This window comes from Portunus trituberculatus, chromosome 4 (assembly GCF_017591435.1).
Source record: "Portunus trituberculatus isolate SZX2019 chromosome 4, ASM1759143v1, whole genome shotgun sequence".
Taxonomy (NCBI): Eukaryota; Metazoa; Arthropoda; class Malacostraca; order Decapoda; family Portunidae; genus Portunus; species Portunus trituberculatus.
Window position 1 is genome coordinate 6852571 of NC_059258.1, and position 15000 is coordinate 6867570.

Sequence of the window (15000 nt, forward strand, 5' to 3'; positions counted from 1 at the left end):
AACCACCACCACCACCACCACCCCCACCACCACCACCACCTCCACCACCACCACCAACACCACAGCAACAACCACACCACCACCAGCAACAACCACAGCAACAGCAACAGCCGCTCCACCACCACCACCACCACCACCACGGCCACCACGGCCACCACGAGCAGCAGCAGCAGCAACACCTCCTCCCGCAGGCCCCAGCCCCGCCCCCCCCGCCGCCGGGCCCGGTGGTGAGCCAGGTGGAGGGCGGCGAGGCAACGGAAACGTTCGAGGTGAAGGTGCATCCCGCGCTGGCCGTGCCGCAGGGCATGGTATACTCCGAGGACGCCATGAACCTGGCGCCGGACAAGGTGGTGGGCATGATGGGCCTGGCCGAGCCCAAGGAGGAGCAGGGCCTGCTGGAGCCCGCCCCTGAGTACAAGCCTAAGCTGTACCCGTGCCCGGAGTGCCACAAGGTGTTCCGCCACCCCATGTCGCTGCATCACCACCGCCACGTCCACAAGGGCACCTACACGTGCCACTCGTGCGGCAAGGTGTTCTCGCGCCGCTGGGACCTCCACCGCCACCTCCACCGCTCCAAGATGGGCTGCCGCCGCCCCAACCACGTCACCGCCACCTCACCCCCCACGGCCACGGCAAGCCCCGCCGCCCCCCTGGCCAGCCCCGCCACGCCCCCAACCACGGCGGCGGCGGCGGCGGCGGCAGCAGCAGCAGCGGCAGCAGTAGCGCACCGAGCCGAGTTTGCTCTCGATCTGAACAACCCCCCTTCCAACTGACTGTGATATAACTAGGCGATACTAGAGCATAGAGACGTATACATAACTATTACTACTACTACTACGTATAGAGACTTGTATTTGTTGTGTTGTTGCGATCAGCGCCGCCTCGCCGGCACTGCCTCTGTGATCACCAGCCAAAGATGGAGTGAGGCGCCGCCACCCTCCCTGGCCGCCCGACACGCCGCGCCACGCCACGCTGCCACCCTGGCCGCCCGCCGCCCACCACCATCGGTTGCCCGCCGCCCGCCGCCCGCTTCGCCTCGCCGACCCCGCCGAGCCGTCCGCTGCCCCGTCATGCTACCCGCCCCTCCCCTCCCCTCCCAGGAGCTAGCCTGTGCCTTAGCAGGCTTGCCCCTGAGGGGCGGAGGGCGATGGGCGCGGCGGGCGGTGTGGCGGGGCGGGCGGGGCTGGCTGAGGCTGAGTGGGGCGAGCGGTGCGGTAGGCGGTGGTGTTGGCGGTGACGGTTGTGGCGGCGGTGGTGGCGGCGGCAGCGGCGTGTGGGGGCGCCAGGGCCGCCACGGCAGCGCCGCGTCCCGAGACAAGCCGCGTCACTCTCCCTCTCAAGGACACACACACTCCGTTTTGGTCTGTTTATGAGTTACGTACGTACACTTAAGAGCAATGGATAAAAAGATGAAGTTCCCTCCTGCATCATTGCTTGGTTCTTAGTCAGTTGATTTAGTGAGTCTAGACCGCCTCAATGTGATATAATGCCCCAGTGATGCTTATTAATTATTCTTCACGTCTTGGTTTTCTGTGATATTCGCTTTATTTTAGTTGCTGCCAATACCGTTCTGGCGACACACTTCCCTTAGGCTTGTTGTCTCTTCACTCCCAACTCTCTCCTGCCACTCAACTATATACACACACATATATATTTAGAGTGTTATTGGTATTGTCGTTCCTATCAACATTACATTATCAGCTACCAGACGTGAATGGTATGTCGAAACCTAGGGCAATAATAAATGTTATGATAATGATGCCTGCACATAATTTCTTTCGCCATGACCCTCAGTGACGGAGCCAACCCGCCCGCCCGCCCGCCCGCCCGCCCGCCCGCAGCCCGCGTCGAGCTATGCAATCCCGCGCCTCTCACCCACCGCCCCCCACAACCCCCAAACACCACACCGTCAACACCACCCCCACCCTCTCCCCCCGCTCCCCATCAACCCTTCACTTTGAGGAAAAAATGACAAAAAACTCCCCGATAAATGAAATCCTCCCCGGTTGAAGAGGTAGTTTTTGTTTGGGTGTATTTATTTGTTTGTTGTGTTAGGCATTTGTTAAGCGCGAGAGGGGCCCGCGGAAGCAGTAATTTAAATATAGAATCAGACTATAGGTACCGTTATCCTGTACATGTTATACTACTGCATTATGATATGCGTATATATATATACACATATAGCCAATCTACTACGTATACATCATACACACTTTTGTTTTGTTTTTCTCTGAAGCCGAGTGTTAAATTATTGCTATTATCATTATTATTATTATTATTATTATCATTATCATTATTATTATATCGAGTTACTAGTGTTCCTTGCCATATTAAAGGAATTAAGAAGGGTTATTTTGTTGTTTTGACTTTTTATTGTTTGGTGAGGTAGTGGCAGCAGCAGCAGCAGCAGCAGCGTAGCCCGGGCAGCTGCACCCACCGCTGCCCACGCCACGCCACGCCACTCCACGCCACGCCAGTCACGGAGAAGCGTCTTGCATGAGTCAAAGACGAGACATGACAACACACACACACACACACACACACACACACACACACACACACACACACACACACACACACACACACACACACACACACACACACACACTTGACAAAACTAAGTGTCTGCAGAAAACTTTAGCACACTGTTGTTAATATTATGGAAAAGAAAGGAAAAAAATACATCATTTAGATTTAGGTATATTAGGAAAAAATTATATATATGAATAAATATATATATATATATATATATACTACAGGCTTTGCAGCTTTTATTGCGAAGTTGGTTATATTATTGGACGCAGAAAAGGAGGAGGAGCAGGAGAATTGGACCATGTGGAGGAGTAAAACAGGAGACTTAAGGAGGAGGAGAAGGAGGAGGAGGAGGAGGAGGTGTGGTATAAGTGCTATTCGAAGTGCTGTGAAGTAATAGTAAGAGTTAAGTGCGGCCCAGCGCCATCTGTTCATTGGGTTATGAACTACTACAATACTATTAGCGTACTGCATTACCAAGGTGTGCGCGCGCGCCGCCGCCCGCCGCCCGCCCGCCCCCCTCCAGCCATTGCAGTTTGTAATCAGAAGGTAAACATTCTTTGTACGGTTGTGGAACATATTAAAGAACAGCCTAACTGAAAAACGCATTTTTGTTCTCTTTCTAAACTCAACACCAGCCTAACACACTACTCATACATATATATATATATATATATATATATATATATATATATATATATATATATATATATATATATATATAATAAGTTTATGAACTAGAAGAGCGTGAATTGTCGTGCGTATTTGTCTCAAACTTTGCATCACTAATTCTTTTATTTATTTATTTATTGATTTGTTTTGATAATATTGATTATTTGATTTACCTTATGAGACATTAAAGGTGAGAGTGTTTGGTGACAGTGTTGGTGTCAGTGTCACCACACTAACAGTGAGGCGCCGCCAACAACCACCACCACCACCACCACCACCACCACGCGCTTCACGCCTCGGGGGGTAGTGTGTGTGTGTGTGTGTGTGTTTCACTGTTTGATCTGCTGCAGTCTCTGACGAGACAGCCAGACGTTACCCTACGGAACGAGCTCAGAGCTCATTATTTCCGATCTTCGGATAGGCCTGAGACCAGGCACACACCACACATCGGGACAACAAGGTCACAACTCCTCGATTTACATTCCGTACCTACTCACTGCTAGGTGAACACCACCTACACGTGAAAGGAGACACCCAAATATCTCCACCCGGCCGGGGAATCGAACCCCGGTCCTCTGGCTTGTGAAGCCAGCGCTCTAACCACTGAGCTACCGTGTGTGTGTGTGTGTGTGTGTGTGTGTGTGTGTCACTCAAACCTGGTGGCCTCACCCTGGCTGTGTGTGTTGCTGCCTCACACTAACACTCGAGGCCAGTGGTGTGGTGTTGTGCCTCGTGCTGCCGCCGCCGCCGCTGTCACTCAGTGGCAGTGTTGGTGCGTGGCGGCGTGGCGGTGTGACGTGGAGTAACTGTGTAAAGGACAGTCATTATTGCATTGCTCTCTGCACAGGACAGTCATTACTGTTGCTATCATTGTTGTACTGCATTGCGTGGAGGCACCGCACGGCTGTTGGCACTTTCACCAACACTTCACACAACAAGTGTTACATTCACCACTACTGACATACAACATCATCTTTACACCCTGCACTTTTACAAGTAAATTTTTTTTTTCCATTTTATTTTTATTTTATTATGCATAATTTTTTGTTTTATTTAGTTTCATCTTTCACTTGTGTACATTTTTGTTGTTTTGTCACCGTGCGCTCCTTCACAACCTTCATTCAGTTATGCTCTCCAAAGTTTTATTATTTATCCAATACATCAGTAGTGACTAAACTTTAAATTAAGTGTTCAACTCACTAGAGAGAGAGAGAGAGAGAGAGAGAGAGAGAGAGAGAGAGAGAAACCAAGCCGATGCAACAAAGAAAATACGTAGAGAACACGGGAATAATATTTGAAAGACACACATCAATGGTAAAGAAAAAGATTAGACCACCGAAAAAAATGAGAATATACTAAAATACAAAATGAGGAAAAAATAGACAAAAATATACAAATAGCGGGAATAAAAAGATAAAATATATAATGATACGAAAATGATAAGAAATTCATACATTATCTATACACCACCTGACCCTCCCTACTCCCTCCCCTCCCCTTCAAGGTCACGCGAGGGTCAGGAGTGTGAAGGTCATTTGGTTGTAAAGGGCATTGACTGATGATGATGTGGTGGTTGTGGTGGTGGTTGGTAGAGAGAGAGAGAGAGAGAGAGAGAGAGAGAGAGAGAGAGAGAATTTCGTTGCCTAATTAAATCTGTTGGTGTTGTTGTTGTTCTTGTTATTGGTACAGTTGTTAATATTATTATTATTATTATTATTATTATTATTATTATTATTATTATTATTATTATTACTACTACTACTACTACTACTACTACTACTACTACTACTACTACTACTACTACTACTACTACTACTACTACTACTACTACTCTTCACCCTGTTGTTGTTGTCGTTGTTGTTGATATAGTGGTGGTGGTGGTGGTGATGATGATGATGATGATGATGATGATGATGATGATGATGATGAGTGCCATGCTACCACCGGGTGTGCCGTCACGCTTGCTCCGGTGCAGGGGTCCTCGCCCCAGCCGCGGCCTGCACTGTTATTGATGTGTCTGGAGAAGCTTTTTCTCAGCGTCGTGTCGGCCTGACCTTCCTCCATCCCCCCAGTCCCCACCCTCAAACCCCAAACCCCATCCCCCAACCTTACCCCAGCTCCAGCCCCTGTCCCCGTGTGGTGCTGCGTCAGGCTTTGCTGGGGCCCCCATTTGCCGTTGGAGGGAGGCGGGGGTGGACTCGTGACACGCGAGCCGACGGGTGGGGGAGGGGTCTGGGTGGAGCGTGACGCAAGGCAGTGGTGTGTGTGGGGGGTCGGGGGGCGGGGGCAGCACACCGGGGCCTAGTGGAGCGTGGCGGCGGGAGGAGCGGGAAGCGAGATAGTGGAAGAGGAGGTGGTGGTGGTGGTGTTGTGGTGGTGGTGGAGGGGCACTAACGCGGCGCCACTGACGTGTGCTGTTCTCCGGCAGCTGGAGCGCTGGTGGTGGCCTGGGCGACGCTGGCGGGAGAGGGTGGTGGTGTGGGAGGAGGTGTGGCACGGCCGCTGGTGGGGCTGGCTGACGGCCGAGGAGACGACGGAGGCGGCGGCGGCGGCAGCGGCGGGAGTCGCCTGTACCCGTGCCCCGAGTGTGACAAGGTGTTCCGCCACCCTCGCTCCTACTACCAGCACCAGCACGTGCACCGCGGCACCCACTCCTGCCCCGGATGCCGCAAGCTGTTCTCGCGCCGCTGGGACCTCCTCAGGCACCTCAACAAGAACAAGTACGGCTGTCCGGCTCGCTGGCGGGAGGGGGGCCGCCACCCCCCGTACCACAACTCCCTCAGCCTATCAGCGCTGGCCTCCGCCGCCGCCGTGGCCGCCACCTCGCAGGACGTGCTGCCCCCCGGGGACCCCCCCGACCTGCCGCTACCCCTGGAGGCGCCCCTGCAGGCAGCCTGGGGCCTGGCGTCCGCCGCCGCCGAAGCGCACGACCCACACTCGCAGGAGCCGCCCGCCACTACCGCCACACCGTGAGGGCGGCGCCCCCCCCCCCACATCAGCTGTGATAGCCTCATGACCTCCAGTCACGCAGGCCCAGCCCCCCCAATCCCAACCCCCGACAGGGGCACCGCCTAGCCACCGCCACGCCCAGCCCACCACCACCACCACCACCACCACCACCACCACCACCACCACCTCTCACGCACGCCCGCCGCCCACGCCGACCAGTCAGGCATCCCTCCCACTTCCCCCCGCCCCACCCCACCCCACCCCACCCGCCCCGCCCCCGCCGTGCCATACCCCGCTGTCCGGTGCCATGCTACGCCCCGCGGCCCGGTGCCCCGCCATGGGGAGAGGTGGGCCCCGCACCTCAAGGCACCGTCAAGGTCGCCGCCACACGCAAGCTGCAGGGAGCGTCCCCCCCCTCCCCTTGCCCGCCCTGACACCCCCACCCACCCCTAGCGTGAAGACCCCGCAGCGTGAAGGACGCCGCTCCTAAAACTGCCAGGGAGCGTGTGGCCAGGGGGGTGCGGGGACTGGTGCACGCACACACACACACACACACACACACACACACACACACACACACACACACACACACACACACACACACACACACACACACACACACACACACACACACACACACACACACACGGAGAATTTCTTCATTGTATGCACAAGTATTTCGACATCGTGAGAGAGGAGGAGGAGGAGGAGGAGGACGAGGAAGAAGTAGTGGTGGTGAAGAGGCGTCAGATGAACTGTGATTAACCGAGAGAGAGAGAGAGAGAGAGAGAGAGAGAGAGAGAGAGAGAGAGAGAGATGAGAATGGGAAAAAAATATGGGACAAGAAGCCTTAATTGTAGGATCGATCTGAAAGAGAGAGAGAGAGAGAGAGAGAGAGAGAGAGAGTCGTGACTGGGTGTGAGAGCTCGTCACGCTCACCTATCACGCAAACCACCACCTCCTCCTCCTCCTCCTCCTCCTCCTCCTCCTCCTCCTCCTCCTCCTCTTCAATAGTCTTGCTACGCGCCATCCTCCTCCAGAGAGAGAGAGAGAGAGAGAGAGAGAGAGAGAGAGAGAGAGAAACTTGGTTGTGAATAAAAGGAATGTGAATTAAGAATGAATGAATGACGGAGGAATGTGTGTGTGTGTGTGTGTGTGTGTGTGTGTGTGTGTGTGTGTGTGTGTGTGTGTGTGTGTGTGTGTGTGTGTGTGTGTGTGTGATAAAAAAAAAAAAACCTTGGTCACCTGTGATATGTGTGTGCGTGTGTGTATGTGCGTGTATGTGAGATAGTGTGTGTGTGTGTGTGTGTGTGTGTGTGTGTGTGTGTGTGTGTGTGTGTGTGTGTGTGTGTGTGTGTGTGTGTGCTAAAAAAAAAAAAACTTGGCCACCTGTGATATGTGTGCGCGTGTGTGTATGTGCGTGTATGTGAGAAATTGTGTGTGTGTGTGTGTGTGTGTGTGTGTGTGTGTGTGTGTGTGTGTGTGTGTGTGTGTGTGTGTGTGTGTGTGTGTGTGTGTGTGTGTGTGTGGTAAAAAAAAAAAAACGGCCACCTGTGATATGTGTGTGCGTGTACGTGTACGTGTGCGCGTACGTGAGAGATAGTGTGCGTGTACGTGTACGTGTGCGTGTGCGCGTGCGTGCATATGTAGTGGCGGGCGCCGGTTGTCACCTTACATACCTGCATACAAGTTGAGCACAATTCAATGGTTGTTATATTCTACTACAAGTTTTATCACACTCTTGTTGTCTGTTGAATCGCTTTGCATCACCGACAGTTATTCCTCTGCCTTGGTAACACTGCGCTGCCAACACTCCTACGCCAAACACTCATTATCTCACCTGTGCCGCGTAATGTCTCGCTCCCCCAAAGTCATACACGTAGAGACCCCTTAGAGTGTTCGATAATTGGTGCAGGGAGCGTACGATAGTGCAGGAAGGTACAGGGTATTTTGTGTATGATAATTGTGGGTTTTTTTGGAGTTTGATGTCAGAAGGTAAAGGAAAGTTAGCGTGTGGGAGGAAAGTAAAGGGTGTTCTAGAATTTCATGGTGTTTTTCTAGGCTGGGAAAGTAAATGAAGGGAAAATTGGGAAAAGTGCAGGATATTGGATGTCATTAATTAATTTATTTTTATTTATTTATTTTTTTTTAGGATGGAGAATGAAAAGTTAGAGGGAAAAGAAAGCGAAGGTAGAAGTACAAAATGTATCAGAAATGTTTTGTTGATAGTTATTATTTTCACAGTAAAAAAAGACAATGAAAGCAAAACAAGGGTTAAAAGTACAATATAAATTTACACTACTAATCCTTGCGTTAAGTTTTGAATAGACGATGCAAGACAAAGATAACAAGATGAAACGAAAAGTACAATGGAAGATGCGGTGGCGAACAGTGAATGGAAGTCACGAGACACGATGCAGTGAAGTACAGTGTTGGCGCAGGAGTTGTGGGCGCGCGTGTGTGCAGCGGTGGCCAGAAGTTGTGCCCTGTGTGGTAGCCATGATGGACGGTAGTTAGGCCTGTATTCTGAGACACCTTGCTCTCTCTCTCTCCATCACTGCTTTCCAAAGGCTCCAGTTGAAGATGTTCATGTTTTCAATTGTATTTTCTTGGTTCTTTTGATAGATTGGCAAGATTTCTACTTTATTGAAAGGAGAAACTGTCTTGAAGACCCGGCTAGTTGTCTCTGTGGCCTTGGAAAATTGTCGTAGTGAGAGAGTAATGCGTTTCTGAGTACGGGCGTTAGACTGAAGGGCGTGAAGAGGTGCGAGGAGGGAGGAAGGAAGGAGGGAAGGAGAGGTAGAAGCAGGTGTAGAGTTGGTTACGTTTATCATGGCTACAACACCACACAACGTTTGGCTACCACTGTGCACGGTGGAGACCAGGCTTTCCTCTCCCCACACTATTGTTGATCATTGTAAAGTATATGACATATATGAATATTATATATATACAAAAATATAAATATATATATAAAATACAAAATATATATAGAGAGATTATTCGTGTATATTATTTGTTAAATGTTTCAAATCTATACTAACAAATAAAAATTTAATATACATAGGATGGATTGTATTATTATTGTTGTTGTTGTTGTTGTTGTTGGTGTGTGTGTGTGTGTGTGTGTGTGTGTGTGTGTGTGTGTGTGTGTGTGTGTGTGTGTGTGTCTGTGTCGTGAAGGGAATGGAAACCAGAAAATAAGAGAGTACAATTTTGTTTTTCGTAAAAGAGATGAAAGGGAAGAAGGACGAGAGGAAAAAAATAATAATACGTAGAAAGATAGAAATAATTGAAGAATAACCTTACTAAGAACAAACAAACAAAAGAAGGATAAAAGAAAGGGAAAAAAGAGAATAAATGAAAATAAACTGAAGAAAAATTAATGAGGAGGAGGAGGAGGAGAAAGATGAGAAGGAGGAAGAGAAGGAAAAAAAGGAAACAAGTATATAGAGAAGAACATCAATAAATAACAATAATGATGATGATGAGGAAAGATAGGGAACAGTAGAACATAGAAAGATGAAAGTAGAAAAGCTAAGTTATGATAGAGGAAAGAATGAAATTAACGAAGATGATGAAGAAAGGTAGGGAATAGTAGAAGATAGATAAAAGGGGAAGAAGAAGCTAAGTTATAATTGAAGGAAGAATAAAATAAGGATAAAGTAGGAAAAAAAAGAAATTAGGAAAAAGTAGAAGATAAGAGAAGATAGTGATAATGGTGGTGGTGGTGGTGGTGGTGGTGGCAATGGTGGTGATAGCTGGTGTTGTCTGTTCCCGCAGATGGTGACGGGATGAAGCAGGAAAGCGGGGAGATGTTGGAAGTTTGGTGGGGGGAGGTGGGTCCAGGCTGCTCCTTAGAGGGGGACGATGTATTAAACCCACCACCACCACAACCACCACCACTACCACCACCACCACAACAACAACAACAACAACAACAACATCATCATCATCATCATCAACATCAACAACCATCAATAGACGATACATGGGCAACTTTCCCTCCGACGGAACCTGAACTGCTACCACCACCACAACCACCACAGCCACAGCCACAGCCTCACCAGCCGCCACCACAGGCCACCACAGCGCCACTCACGCACCTGGAGACACTCACACACTCAACTTTCCTGCCTAAAAGTGAAGGAAACGTGGAAGTGAACCAGCAAGATGAGTTAACCCAGGACATCCCAGCCGTCCCTCCCCCGACGCCTTGGTTTCCGTGTCCCCAGTGCGGCAAGAGCTTCAGGACACGCATAACTCTGTCCAGACACGAGAAGATACATAAAGGAAACGCCTTCCCGTGCCCCATGTGTCCCAAAGTGTTCTACCAAGTGTCCAATGTCAAGTACCACGTCCACGCTGTCCACGGCAGGCAGTACACGGCGCCTGTCAAGGGTACACACGAGTCCGTCTGACACAAACACTCGTCACGTCACTACCACTGCTACTGTTAGGATGGAGGGAAGGATACTGAAGGAGAACATCTGAAAAATGACAGAGGCGATAAACTAGACTAGATTTATTGCACAGTGCTTTCTGGTGAACCTGTCTGATGTCAACACTCGTCACGTCTCTACCACTGCTACTGTTAGGATGGAGAGAAGGATACTGAAGGACTAGATTTAGTGCACAGTGCTTTCTGGTGAGCCTGTCTGATGTTAACACTCGTTACGTCACTACTACTGAAGAAGATAATGAGTGAAAAAGATGAGGGAAAGAATGTACTCGATAAAACAGACAGGATTCATTGCATAGTGTCTTCTGGTGAGCCTGTCTGACGCAAACATTCGTCTAATCATTATTACTGCTACTGTTAAGGTGAAGACAAGAATATTGAGGAGGATAATGAGTGAAGGAGATGAGGCAAAGAATATACTCGGTAAAACAGGAGTCATTGCATAGTGTCTTGTGGTGAGCCTGTCTGACGCAAATACTCGTCTAATCATTATCAATGCTGCTGTTAGAGTGAATAGAAGGATACTGAAGAAGGTAATGATTAAAAAGAAGGAAAAACCATGAACTCTATAGAACGGAGTAAAACAGACGTGACTTATTGCAGTGGTAAGCCAGCCTGACGCAACACTCCCCTCTCCCACCCGTCACCACCACTGCTGCTCTCAAGGTTACACTGACACGCTACGGCAGAATAGAATAGAAGGATAGAGAGTAGACCTGGTTTATTTACATGTCTTCTGTGAGAGGTAGGCATTACACAGACACCCAAAATCTTATCGTTGCTGATGTTATTACTCATGCGCAAGCTCGTATTCTCAAACACTTTTGCGCTTCACTTCCACTCTTTCAAAAGGTTTTATTTCAAGTTTACACGAGTTTTTTAGGTGTTTTTACGGTTCTAGAGGCAGAGTGACAAGATTTCTACATTGTTGGGGAGAAACACTTGAAAATCCTGCTAATGATCTCTGTGGCCTTGGAAAACAATCGTGGTGCAAGAGCAGAGTGATTTTAAGGATGTTTTAATGGTTCTAGAGACAGAGTGACAAGATTTCTACATTATTAAGTGGAGAAACACACTTGAAAATCCTGCTAATGATCTCTGTGGCCTTGGAAAGCAGCCGTGGTGAAAGAGTAGAGTGATTTTAAGGATGTTTTTATGGTTCTAGAGACAGAATGACAAGATTTCTGCCGTCGTGGTGAGAGAGCAAAGCTTTTCTGAATTCGGACTGATGCGAGGGATAAACAGAATGGTGAAAGAAATTTACTGGCCCCCCAAAAAAACAGACTGGATTTACAATAGTGTCTCCTTAAACGTTAGAATTCTGACACAGATGTAAGGTGAACGAAACTTGAGTGGAATTTTACGACAGGAGATTGAGAAAAGGAAGAAAAAGTGTTAAGTAATGAAAAGGTGTGTGTGTGTGTGTGTGTGTGTGTGTGTGTGTGTGTGTGTGTGTTTTACTATTTATATTGTTTTGTTTTGTTTGATTTTAGTTTCATTGTAATATCGTTTGTAGGCGTCGTAGGTTTGATTTCTCTCTCTCTCTCTCTCTCTCTCTCTCTCTCTCTCTCTCTCTCTCTCTCTCTCTCTCTCTCTCTCTCTCTCTCTCTCTCTCTCTCCTGTTGCAAAATGAAGAAAAAATGAATAAAAGAGAATAAAAATGTAGCTTTGAGAGAGAGAGAGAGAGAGAGAGAGAGAGAGAGAGAGAGAGAGACGCAGTGTTTTTACGTATAATTTAGTTAAGTATGTCAATTTGTTAAAAGTGTATGAAAGTTTCCTCTCTCGCACTCAAGCACGCACACACGCACGCAACACAACACAAGATAAAATAAAACAAACTAAGAAATAGAAAGAAATAATAATAATACAAAATAAATGAAATAAATAACGAAGAAGTCAATTTTTTTCATATTTTCATTCAAACTAGAAGGAAAAATAATGTCAGGTCTAAATGGAAACTACTATTATTTGTGCAGAGAGGAGGACGAAAGGAAAATAAATTATGGTTCTTATTTATTTCCCTTCATATTAGAAAAAAAAACTATTTGTTTATGTGACTGAAAAAGGAAAGCCAAAGAAAAAAAGTTATTATTTTTATTTATTGATTTATTTGCTTCATATTAGAAAAAAACGATTTGTTTATTAATTTGACTAAAAAAGGAAGGCGAAAGAAAAAAAAGACGAAATTATTATTTTTTGTTTATTTAACTAAAAAAGAAAGTGAAAAAAAAGAAATCATAGTTTTATTAATTTTGTTTCACACATAATATAAAAAAACAATACATTTATTTATTGATTTATTGATTTAACTAAAAAGGAAGGCGAAAGAAAATAAAGAAATTATTATTATTTTTTTTGTTTATTTAACTAAAAAAGAAAGTGAAAAAGAAATAATAGTTTTTATTAATTTTGCTTCACACATAACTTAAACAACAACAACAACTAATCTTATTTATTGATTTATTGATTGATTTTGATTAGAAAGGAAAGCGAAAGAAATATAACTTATTATTTTTATTTGTATATTTAGTTGCTTCATATAAGAAAAAAAAACGACTTATTTATTGATTGATTTGACTAAAAAGGAAGACGAAAGAGAAAAAACTTGTTTTTATTTATTTATTTATTTGCTTCATAATAGAAAAGAAATACACTTATTTATTTATTTATCTATTTATTTATTTATTTATTTATTTGACTAGAAGGGACGCATAATAAAAGAAGTTGTTTTTATTTATTAATTTATTTAGAGAGTAACGCGAAAGAAGAGAAAGAAAGTATTGTTTTTATCTTTGCATCACATAACTAGGAAAACTGCACATTTCTTTGTTTGACTAGAAAGAAAAGCGAAAGAAGAAAAGTTATTGTTTTATTTATTAATTTTTCCTTCACACCTCACTAGGAAGAAATGCGAAAGAAGAAAAGTTATTGTCACACCTCACTAGAAAAAGACTGCACTGTTTGTCTTACTAGAAAGAAAACCAAAATGAAAAAAGTGTTTTGATGTATATATTTCCTTTTCTTCTCACATAACGAAGAGAAGTAATGTAAAGATGTGTTTCTTTGTACTGTAAGTTAGTGAAGTTTTGAAGATAGTAATGGGTGATGTAGAGGGAAAGAAAGAAAATGTCGGCTTTTAATGGTAAACTCTTAATTTTAAAGGGTGCGCAAGTAGACTGTCAGTTGTTTGTGTATTCCTGTTTCATTTATAACACAGTTTTATTTAAGACTCGTAAATAAAAAAGGAACTTGATTTTTTATATATTTTTGTCTATCTTTGTAGTTGTGTGTGTGTGTGTGTGTGTGTGTGTGTGTGTGTGTGTGTGTGTGTGTGTGTGTGTGTGTGTCGTAAACTGTACGTGTTTTGTTTTCCTTTTTTAATTTGGCAATAAAATGGACGATGGATTTCCTAGTATGTTTGTTTTATTAAGTTCTTTGTTTTCGTATTTGTATTGACATTATTTATTTATACCTCGTGTGTGTGTGTGTGTGTGTGTGTGTGTGTGTGTGTGTGTGTGTGTGTGTGTGTGTGTGTGTGTGTGTGTGTGTGTGTGTGTGTGTCTTTTTTTATCACCATTCACCGTATTTCTTTCATCATTTCCACCATCTACTACTACTACTACTACTACTACTACTACTACTACTACTACTACTACTGCTGCTGCTGCTGCTGCTGCTGCTACTACTACTACTACTGCTACTACTGCTGCTGCTACTACTACTACTACTACTACTGACAAGAGAGAGAGAGAGAGAGAGAGAGAGAGAGAGAGAGAGAGAGCTCGATTCCCACTAATACTCACACAAAAAAAAAAAAGAAAATATATACACCACCACCACCACCACCACCACCACTACTACTACTATCATTACAAAACAAACTACTCATACAATTACCATACCGCTGACCCTTTATGCTGCTGTTGTTGCTGCTGCTGCTATTGATGTACCTGTTGTACCTGTGTTGCGTTGCTGCACCGTTCTAACGAAACAAAGATAAAAAAAAAAAAAAAACATAAGGTCAAGATTCGTGAAAAAAATACCCACCCAAAAAAAAGTAAGATCAAGATTCGTGGAGTGATAAGATCTGACACGTATTTCCTCCTCACAGCCTCAAGAGAAGGAGAGAGAAGAGAGAGGAGAGGTGTTGGGAGTAGCGCTAAGGAACATCGAGGGGGTGAGATCAGCTTGACGTGCTCTGAGTGTGGCAAGGCGTTCAGGTGTCGAGACTCGCTGAGGAGACACCACAAAATACATCGCGGTACAGCCTTGCAGTGTCCCGCGTGTGCTAAGCTCTTCGTGCAGCGCGGGGACTTAACCAAACACCTGCGCCGCCGCCACCCAGATTTCCTTGCTTCCGTGTCCCCAGCTCCGCCCCGAACCCC

General features: G+C 46.2%; 1 protein-coding gene and 1 long non-coding RNA gene across 13 annotated transcripts in view; both read left to right on the top strand.

Moving 5' to 3' along the window:
* Nucleotides 1-15000, top strand: part of LOC123512360 (protein abrupt-like) — a 66337-nt gene that overhangs the window by 42494 nt on the left and 8843 nt on the right. The gene's annotated exons all lie outside the window — the stretch shown is intronic.
* Nucleotides 7609-12228, top strand: LOC123512417. Its single transcript, XR_006677093.1, has 2 exons — nucleotides 7609-9285; nucleotides 12026-12228. It is a non-coding gene; the product is annotated as an uncharacterized LOC123512417 (long non-coding RNA).